This window comes from Helianthus annuus, chromosome 3, assembly GCF_002127325.2.
Source record: "Helianthus annuus cultivar XRQ/B chromosome 3, HanXRQr2.0-SUNRISE, whole genome shotgun sequence".
NCBI lineage: Eukaryota > Viridiplantae > Streptophyta > Magnoliopsida > Asterales > Asteraceae > Helianthus > Helianthus annuus.
Window position 1 is genome coordinate 58,491,792 of NC_035435.2, and position 11,479 is coordinate 58,503,270.

Consider the following 11,479-nt stretch of genomic DNA (forward strand, 5'->3'; position numbering starts at 1 on the left):
TCCTACGCTTATCCGCGTAGCTTTTCTGACGGTCGTGTGCTGCCGCCATACGTTGTCGTATTTGTGCTATTCGTTCGGTAGCATCAACTACCATTTCTGGACGTGTAATCTGACTATCCCCCCACCTCTGCCCAACAGAGAGGTGACCGGCATTTACGTCCGTACAATGCCTCGAATGGAGCGGCTTGTATGCTGGTGTGGTAACTGTTATTGTATGAAAACTCCACTAAAGGGAGGTGTTTTTCCCAGCTGTTGCCGAAATCGATAACACATGCCCGAAGCATGTCTTCTAGGGTTTGAATCGTGCGCTCAGACTGCCCATCCGTCTGAGGGTGATAAGCTGTGCTCATGTCTAATCGAGAGCCAAAAGCTTTGTGCATTGCTTGCCATAGTTCTGAAGTGAATCATGCATCTCGATCCGAAATGATAGAGGTGGGCACCCCGTACCTCGAAACAACTTCTTTAAGATAAACGTCTGCGAGGGTGGAGAACTTATCCGTTTCCTTAATAGCCAAGAAATGAGCAGACTTGGTGAGTCGATCCACAATCACCCCTATAGTATCATTCCCACGCTGGGATCTAGGCAGGCCAATAACAAAATCCATGGAAATTTCTTCCCATTTCCACTGTGGTATTCCTGGGTTGTTGCAGCAGGCCTGAGGGTTTCTGGTACTCTGTCTTGACTCTCGCACAAGTCAAACACTTGCCAACGTAAGTTGCTATGTGGGCCTTCATGCTAGGCCACCAGTATGTAGTTCTAAGGCCGTGATACATTTTATCTGAACCTGGATGTATCGAGTAGCGAGACTTATGAGCTTCATCCATCACAAGTTCTCGTAAACCGCCGTATAGTGGGACCCAAATACGTCCTGTTACATAGTAGGCGCCGTCTTCCTTTTGTTCTAATCGTTGCCTTGAGCCGCGTAAGGCTTCAGTCTTGACGTTTTCTGGTTTCAATGCTTCCACCTGAGCATCTCGTATCTGTGCAGGAAGATCAGACTGAATAGTGAGCTGCAAAGCTCGTACACGCCTAGGTAGAGTATCCTTTCGACTGAGAGTGTCAGCCACAACATTGGCCTTGCCTGGATGGTACTTGATGGCGCATTCGTAATCATTAAGCAACTCGACCCATCGTCGTTGACGCATGTTCAATTCCTTCTGCTTGAAGATATGCTCGAGACTCCTATGATCGGTGTAAATAGTGCACTTGGTATCGTGCAGGTAGTGTCGCCATATCTTGAGCGCGAAAACAACAGCTCCCAGCTCTAAATCGTGCGTCGTGTAGTTCCATTCATGAACTTTGAGTTGCCGCGAAGCGTAGGCAATAACTTTATCCCGATGCATCAATACACAACCAAGCTCCTGTATCGATGCGTCACAATAGACCACAAAATCGTCCGTGCCCTCTGGCAATGAGAGAATAGGTGTGCTGCATAGCCTATCCTTTAAGTGCTGAAAAGCGGTTTCCTGGGAATCTCCCCAACGGTAGGTGACACCTTTCTGTGTCAGCATAGTAAGTGGCTGTGCGATCTTCGAAAAGTCTTTAATGAATCGTCTGTAGTATCCTGCCAAACCCAAGAATTGGCGTATTTCCGTTGGTGTACGCGGTGCAGGCCAGTTCCTGATCGAATCTACCTTGGATGGATCAACATGAACCCCATCCCTGTTCACCACATGGTCTAAGAAGTGGACTTCACGAAGCCAGAAGTCGCATTTAGAAAACTTGGCGTACAATTGTTCCTTTCGAAGAAGTTCCAAGATAAGACGTAAATGCTGCTCGTGTTCCTCCTGACTCTTGGAGTAGATCAGAATGTCGTCGATGAAGACAATGACGAACATGTCAAGATAGGGTTTGCACACCCTGTTCATAAGATCCATGAAAACTGCAGGCGCGTTCGTAAGCCCAAATGGCATGACTAGGAACTCGTAGTGACCGTAGCGAGTTCTGAATGCTGTCTTGGAGACGTCCTCATCCCGGACCCTCAGCTGATGGTAACCTGACCTTAGATCAATCTTGGAGTAGTAACTCAACCCCTGCAACTGGTCGAATAAGTCGTCAATACGAGGAAGAGGATAACGGTTCTTCACTGTGACCTTGTTGAGTTCCCGGTAGTCTATGCATATCCTGAAGGTACCATCCTTCTTTTTCACGAATAACACTGGAGCTCCCCAAGGCGAAGAGCTTGGACGAATAAAGCCCTTTTCCAAGAGCTCTTGTAGTTGCTTAGACAGTTCTTCCAGTTCAGTTGGAGCTAAACGATACGGGGCGCGAGCTATAGGTGCTGTCCAGAACTATAGGAATGAGGTTCATAGGAAACGTCTGACCAGCGAGGATAAGATTACAATCCTGAACTATGAATGGCCTCTAGACTTTTACCATTAGCTAACACTATGACATGTTTGGGTGTTCAAAAGAGTTGGTGCACATTTTAACATTTGACTAACCTTCAAGAACATATAACTGGTATCCACACCCAAATCAAACAAGACAGTAACATATAAGTCGTCGAGAAGAAGCTTACCCATTAATACGTTAGGATCGTTCCTTGCGTCACCCTGACCAATCACATACATGCGGCCCCGACGTCATTGTTTCCATTGCTTCTCAACGCTATCCCCATTGTCGTCCCTGTTTCCATGATCATGGTTCTGAGTCTGGTCCTGGTTTATATGCGGACAATGTCTCTTGTAGTGATCTTTAGCATCACACTGAAAACATCCTTTAAAACTTTGTTGTTGCTGCTGATTCTGTGAAGATTGAGGCGGCCGTTGCTGTTCTTGAGTTACCGGACGTGAGCTTCGACAATCCTTAGCTTCATGGCCAATCTTGAGACACCTCTGGCAACGACCCTTGTTGCACTGACCGCTATGGTGTCTATTGCATCTGTTACACTTTGGATGATTTCCTCGATATCCACTCTGCCCCCGACTACTAGAAAACTGCTGTCTAGGGCTCTGGTAGTCATCTATCTTTTGCTGCTGCGCCAGAGGCTGGACCAAAATTAATCCCTTGCTCAGGTTTTCATCCCACTTGCGTTTGTTATCACTAGAAGCACATGTAGTATCAGCCTTAACACGTTTCGGTAGTTTGTTTTGTTCTACTGCCTGGTCTGTGAGACGATGAGCAAGCCGAGTGACTTGCTGGATAGTGCCAAGATTAGTTGCGGTCATATGACTCTGAATTTCGGGCACCAGACCCTTGAGATACAGTTCGATGCGTTTGGTGGGAGGGTCTACCATAGTGGAACAAAATGTGGCTAATTCGTTTGATCTCCTCGTATAAGCTTCAATTTCAGACCCCACCATCTGTAGGTTGAGGAGCTCTACCTCTAGTTTGTGGATGTCCTCTCTACTGCAAAACTCTTCCTTAATTAGGTCCTTGAACTCGTTCCAGGGGTGGCATTAGCAGCTGCCAGCCCTAACATCTGAACCTGTGCTTCCCACCAGGTTAATGCAGCACCTTCGAGTGTTCCAGTAGCAAACTTTACCCTACGAGACTCAGGGCAATCACACACCTCAACATCAGTTTCAAGCCTTTCGAACCAGTGGAGGAGGCCTTCAACTCCCTCTGTACCGCTGAAGGTACTAGGTAGGCAGTCCTTAAGATTTTTGAAGGTGCAAACAGGTGACTGAGCGTGTTGACCTATTGTGTATAAGAATAGGACAAGGTTAAACACAAGAGTTGGTTTAGGAGTGTAGGATCTAAAGATCCTAGTTACGACTGCAGGGTATACCTCCTGCTTGGATGACTGCAAGTGCCGCAGCAATTCGTTCGTTAATGAGAGCCGTCCACCGGGCTTGTGTCATGTTGATATGTCCGGCCATGATCTTCATAGCAAATGTAACGTAAGTGAGAGAGGTTCGCGAATAGTGCGATGACAGAAGAGTGTAAGCACATAGGTGTTCTCAAGCAATAACAAATAGTGAGCAATGTAATCTAAGCATACCACGAGCAAAGTTCTATGCAATTCTAGCATGTAGGCAATAAACATAAACCTTATTACCTAGGATGTCGAGTCTTGCACGTGGAGCGAAGCGTCGTTGTGGATCGTTGAGAGCACTGTTCTGGTTATAGTCTGGTTTTAATAAAAACGTTTTCCCATATTAAAACCAAGTTCTCTATAACCAATGGCTCTGATACCAATCTGTCACACCCCCAAAATCCACCTGCGGAGTATCACCGCTTGGGAGCGTGACTGACCAGGATCAAGCCACCAATCATATAGAACAATATATGTAGTAAAAGTAATTGCTATTAAACCAAACCAAATCCATATGAAAGGTGTTCCAAAACATAAGTAAGTTATCATTGTTTAGCGGAAGCGTATAAATAAAACCCATCATAATAAAGTATCAAATGTCATAAGCGTTTAACAAGACCATCACGATCCAGGCCCACAACGACCAGCTCCTCTCTGTGCAAGCTCCATGTATCTAACGACCTGCAAGGCATGTAACAGAGGATCAACAACTAGTTGAGCGAGTTCACAGAAAGTAAATGTGTAATAGTATATTCGTTTGTAACATGTGGCTCTACTGGGCCGATAGTACGCTCTGTTGGTGGGGGCTTCCCATGTTGTATAACCACTAGACTATTCGTAACCATAAGTGTTCTTCACAACCGAGAACAGTATTACGTACAAGCTTTACGTAGGTTTTACGTAAGTGTCCTTCTGTACCCGAGGACAGTGGTACGCGTGGGGTTTACGTAGGTTTTACGTAAGTGTCCTTCCTGACTCCGGAAGACAGTAGCATGTTATTGTTTACGTAGGTTTTACGTAAGTGTCCTTCCTGACTCCGGAAGACAGTAGCATATTTCCTGTTTACGTAGGTTTTACGTAAGTGTCCTGCTTAACCCGAGGACCATGGTAGATAGTCTAGTAACCGTGTATGTACGCGTAATTGTTCAATTCCATCATTCAACCCATTCCCTATTCCCCGGGAATCCCATGCCTTAGTAAGAGTGTGAACTCACCTTGATTTGCTCGGTATGTTATTGCTTCTAGGGTTTATTAGATGTCTAAATCCGTTACACACGACCTAGGATATGTTGCACATGACACGATGTAAGTGTTTGCATCCAATTAGGGTTTGCAAGTCATGGGTAATCAAGCAACTGTGTTTCGTGTGCTTATTGTGTACAGGATGATATCACATAGACCGATTCATACACACGGGATCATACAGTTGCATTCAGTATCATACGATTATATAGAATCATACATCACATAAACAGTTAATCGTATTCACATAATTCATGCGTCACGTCTTTGATTTTCACTGTTTAATCTATCGTGGATATTTAACATGATTGCCAACGTTAACATACTTAACATATTAACATCGTTATCAAGCTTAATCAGAGTTTGTGGCTAAACACAGTAGCATACACATCTAACAGATCCAATCATAAATTAACATACAATACATGGCCTCATATTAATCATACACAAAATAGACAGAGCCTTGCCCTTCTTAAAAGCTCGGACAAGTGTTGGGGGGGGGTTCCCCTGTTTAAAAGTCGGACTAGCACATGGGGATTAAAAGTCGGACCATGTGAGGGGGGTTTGGGGTTCAAAATTCGGACCAAAGGGGGTGGGGGTTCAAAGGTCAGACATGGGGTTTGGGCCACAAAACTCGGACCATAAAAGGTCATAAAACTCGGACATGACATGGGGGTTAAAGCTCGGACTTCATCACCCAAAACAAAAGTCGGACCATGCCCTTAAACATGAAACTCGGACATCCCTTGGCTACACAAAGAAAGGTCGGACTCCATGTTATGTATTGCAAAAGTCGGACATGATAAACTATTACAAAACTCGGACATATAAGTGTTAAAGAATTCGGACCTTTTACACAATCAACAATTTCGGACAAAACACTTATTACAAACATCGGACATCAAAATGTGTTATGAAACTCGGATCCTTTTCATCTTATAAAACTCTGACAGACAATCAAACATACGAATGTTCACTTCATAGAGATTGTATCAGTTACGTTTTATGTTCTCATACGATCGTGAAACCCTAATTACATATTTGCATTCTGTCAAGCAGCAATTCAATTATCAATTCAATCATCCTAGCATGTCTTGTGTCTTAACATCAGACAATTGATCATACACTAATCAACATCATTTCTAAATCATCAGAACTCAAACAAAAACCACAAAAGTATCATATGAAAGCTAGGGTTTTCATGAACACATAATCAAGAATTGATACAATCAAACAATCAATTAGGGTTTACAAGTATTACAATGATCAATAAACAATTACCTTGAATGATTCTAGAGAAAATGTGGAATCAAAGTGTTGAATGTCTTGTGCCAATGATGATGGTGATAATGATTGCTAGAGGATTAGAGAATACAGTATGTGCTTGGATTTTTGTGAAAATGATTAGTGAAAAAGGGAATAGGGTTAAGTATAGTTTAAGTTTCACTAATAACTCTTTACACCCTTTCTTATTATATTTTACAATAGTGCACCATCTCAAACAATTTCACAGTTTCACCACCAAGTTTATGCATTTAACAAAATTTATCACAATAACACATAACCATGCACAATCACACAATACACTTCATTGTAACAAAATGTATACAATTTCATAGCAACTAATCGTGCAAATAATTAACTACACAAACAATGAACGTGCAATAAATGCGAAATAGAAATCTTGGAAATTCGAGTTGTCACACTTATGAAGCTGCATACTGCGCTATGGCGGCAGCAATGATCCCTTGAAGTTCTGCCTCGTTGGCAGGCATACGTGTCTCGCATCTCGGTGGCATCTTCTAAAAGATGTTTCACGTTGGTCAGGTCATAATAAGTAAATCATACGTATACCATTTATCAAACACATAACATCTCATGTTACAAATAAACCAAGCACATAACATCACATGTTATAAACAATCAATCCAACATCATATATAATGAGAATACTGGGGTACAAATGGGTCCCCTCCTAATACGAAAGGTGTATAACTAAACGGCTGTCGAGATGAACCCTCTCCAGGACGTGGTGGAGGGATATCCTGAAGAAATGTAACAGGAAGATCTGCGCGATGCGCATCTGTGATGTGTGTGGGAAGCAAAGGAACATCAATGGGAACTGAAGCAGGGGCTGAAACGGGTGTAACAGGGAACACGAATGGTGGGTAATCATCGTCATCGTCTATCCACCCGTTGCGGGTGTCAGCGTATCGTGGATCAACATGGGTAGCGAAAGGTGCACGGTCTATCAGCACCGGCACTGGATCAGGAAGTGGTTCAATAATAGGATCCTCTACCATGAGTGGAACATCAGCAGGAACGTCATCAACATGGTCATCCACCAACGGTGGAGCAACAACAGGATGATCATCAACAGGTACATCAACAAAAGGAGTAACAGCAGGTGCATCGGCATGAACAGGGTCATGCTCTAATGCAGGGTCAGGAGCAACGACTGGCTCAGGGGCCACAACAGGCTCTGGATCGACAAACTCCATATCGAAAACAAAGGATCGATATGGGCTACAGGCTCCTCTATGGGCTGATCTAAGTGAATGAACTCAATATCCTGGTCAGGATCAAAACCAGGTGGAAAGACAGGATCATCAACAATATCGTGATCAAACTCGAAGCTGTGTGCGGGAGCAGGTGCAGCTGATGACGCCATGTCAGGGTCGGCGTCGTGAGAGTGATGTTGCTCTCCCTGAGTGTGCAAAGATGCGGACGCCACAGACTTAAATGAGTCTGGGACAGGTGAATGAACAGGAGCCTCCTCTGTAGGAGCATCAGCAATGGGTAAGATGACATCAGCATCGATAGGGGTCCCGCCCTCATGTTCTGCCTCCGGTGGGTCCTCCTCAAATAGATCGACGTCGTCGTCATAAAAACAACGTCGAGTGGCATGTCAACAACTGGATATGCAGCAAGGGGTACAGGAGCAGGGATCACCACGAGTGGTAAGTCCCCGACAGGATGGCCATCAGCAAGCTCTACGACCTCAGGTAGTGCAAGTGGCTGGAAATCGTCATCATCTGTACTGGTAGTATCGGAAGTGTAGACCTCGTGCTCCGATGGGATCTCATCGTCAGATACTATCGCCATGGGATCTAAAGTATCTGAAACTCCAGTGTGTGATGAAGAAGGCATGATGTCTGTAACACAAACACACATATGCACAAGCAATCAATCATATAATCAAATAAACATGTTAGTCACCATTAAGCAAACAAATAACTATCCTAGTCTCACTAGACTACCCTCCCAGCCTCTCAGACTGAACCGTCTAGTCTTTCAGACTAACTCCCTGGTCTCCCCGACCAAAACCTCCCCAATCTTAAAGATTGGCTCCTCAGTCTCCATGACTGAACCTCCTAGTCTCTCAGACTAATTCCCTGGTCTCCCTGACCAGAACCTCCCAATCTTAAAGATTGGCCCTTCAGTCTCTATGACTGAACCTCCCCAGCCTTTAGGGCTGAACTCCCCCAGTCTACAAGATTTAATCATAAATTTTGAAAAAGTGCTCATACTTTTTGTTTGTAAAAATGTTTTGTATGTTTTGTATCCTAGATCTGGACGTAATGTATGCAATGTAAAAATGTTTTCGTGAGAGCCCTAGTGATCATAGTCTAGACTCGAGAAAGAATCCTAGTTCGCTATGATCAAAGCTCTGATACCAACCTGTCACACCCTGGCTTTGCGGAAGCGTGGGTTTATTTTGTGTGACTTCTTAATACCATAGCTTAATCACAACAAAGCTATATGAAAGTAAAACCATGATGATCATCCATTACTTCAAGTTTTAAAAGTAAAATACGACAACATTGTTTTAAAGTCGACACATGCAACAAGTTTACAACACGACATAATAAAAACCTTGTTCATAAGAAACAACCACAAAACATGAAATAAACACAGTTTAAGACTTGTGACTCGTCCAGGCAAAAGTCACAACCCCTAAACGTGGATGACATCACTTCGCCTACGCAGCATAAAGACATAACATACCTCGCCAGATCCCTAATTCCCTGAAATACATGTAATTTGAAAAATCAACAAAAGTTGAGCGAGTTCATGTAAAAGTGAGTATGTAGAAAAACCTTTGTAATATGATTATATGTAAGAAAATCCCTGGTATGTAGCAAATAAGGAAAAAAGAGATCACCAATGGTTTGCAAGGCTATTGATATGTGTGAAGTGTTGTAGGAAGACTCAAACCTAGCAGATTTTTGCGTCGGGCTCAAAGTCACCCCAAGGTCCGTACAGTGGGCCTGGAGTTGGGCTCGCTACACCCAGATAGATCTACCGCTTCTGACCCTCGGTCCTACTATGAGGATTAATGGCCTCAAGTTTCCGCCTACCCACTCACATGATCTAAGTAGTAACCCTCCTTAAGCTAACCATACCATATATAAAAGTATCCGTAATAACCATAACATGTATTCCACCCCCGAAGTATAAAAACTGAAAACAGTTAAGAGAAAAGGGGGGCATGAACTCACAGAAGTGCGTCTCGAAATAGTCCGTCCCAGAATAAACTGCTGCGTGACGACCTACATGTACTAACTTCTATTAGACGGATGGCCGTGCCTTGGCTTAAGGTTTAACGTTTTTGGGAAATAGTGAGACAACTATTTCGTATGTGTTTTATAATTCCGAAAATATATTTTTAAGTCTCACTTGAAAATATATTTTAACTACTTTGTCTAAAACGTTTTAATTCCAAAAATATATATATTTTTCCCAAAAATATTATATTTTACTCCATAGGCTTTCCCAAAATATTCTCCAAAAATATTCTAATAAGAGTATTTCTTCGAAGAATACATAGGTTACATTTTTAAAGTTCGCGTTTTATTACGATACTTATATAACTTACATTTTTATTTTTGTGAGCGCGTTGATATTATTTTGGAGGTAGTATTTTCAGGATATTTAAAGTAATATTATTTTTAGGGTAATATCTAGTTCACAAACTGATCACATAGTCACTCATGCGTTTTATTATAAAATATATATTCTAAATATATATTTAACAAGTTTTATTTACGAAAATCCACCTCCGAATACTTGGTAATTTTGTAATAAAAATCATGACGAAATTTATTTGAAAAAACAAGTTAAAAAAGTATTCATAAACACTTGTCACAAAATATTTCTAAGTGTTATATTTCTGGAAAAATTTCGCCAGAGTTTCCTCTGTATCTGGAGGTGGCCACGCTTACTAGCGTATCATTTTCTTTTCAAAATTCAACCAAACAATTTATCAATCATCAACATACATCCTTTAAACATCAAACTTGTCAAAATAAATATAAATCGCAGACTCATGAACTTGTAAGTCTTGTAAAAATATTTAGTAACTTTCTAACATATTTAGTAGATCTTGTTATCTTTAAAAATAACATTAGTTTCTCAAAAACTTTATTTTTAAAGAACTTGAAGTTTTACAATTTCTAGGCAAGATTTTCAAAAATATTTCTTTGTTAAATCTTCTTGTTACACAAGTGTTTACACACTTGTTTATTCACCAAAATGCTTTTAGTTTAGGTAAGGTCCGGGTTTTTAACAAGACTTGCATCTTTCACTTGGTTCTTCCGAAAAACCACTTGTAGATCTTTAGATCTACTAGTTTGGAACCTTATTTTACAAGAAAAATTATATTTACACAAGTTCATGTTTCATGAGTGGAAGGGTTCATCATCTTTTATAACTTTAACACTAACATACTACTAGTTCATGTTCTTGAACATGATCTAGTATGGTTAGATGATGATCCATCCCAGATCTAGCAACAAACAACATCAAATATTCACAACTAGACAAGATTTACATGATTTACACAACTAGTTTCTCTTTATCCAACTTATTCATCATACTTTCAAGACATTATGTTATGATCTTGTGTGTTCTTGATTTTTAACCGTTAAACCACTTATTAACCACTTTAAACAAGATCAATAGGATGTTTAGAAGCACTTACTACTAGCTCGAGGCTAGGGAAAAAACAAGACGTAAACAAAGTGGATAAAAGAAATCTAGAGAGGTTCTTGAGTTTCCGAAGGCACCGGGCTTGCTTGAATGATCTCTAGCACCTTGTATGTATGAAGGAATGGTTGAAGAAGTTCAAATGATAGTGATGGTGGTGATGGTTGTGTTCGGCCTAGACCAAACAAGAGAGAAAGAGAGAGTTTGAGTTTTGGGTGTTTGATGAAAATGAAAGTCTTAAACCCTCATGTCTACTTATAATCCAATTCCACATTAACCAATGTATAACGTGTCATCTAGATTTCCTACACAACTGATTAAAATAATCAAGAAATGGCAAGGGGTGGGTCAACCTATGGTGACCGTCACCCATGGAGGGGGGGGGTATATGGTTGGATTTCAAATGGATAGTTAAGTTCTAGTTAGGATTAGTTAGGATTTTAGTTAAGTTATTAGTGTGTAGTGTAATGTAAAGGGTATTAGGGTGT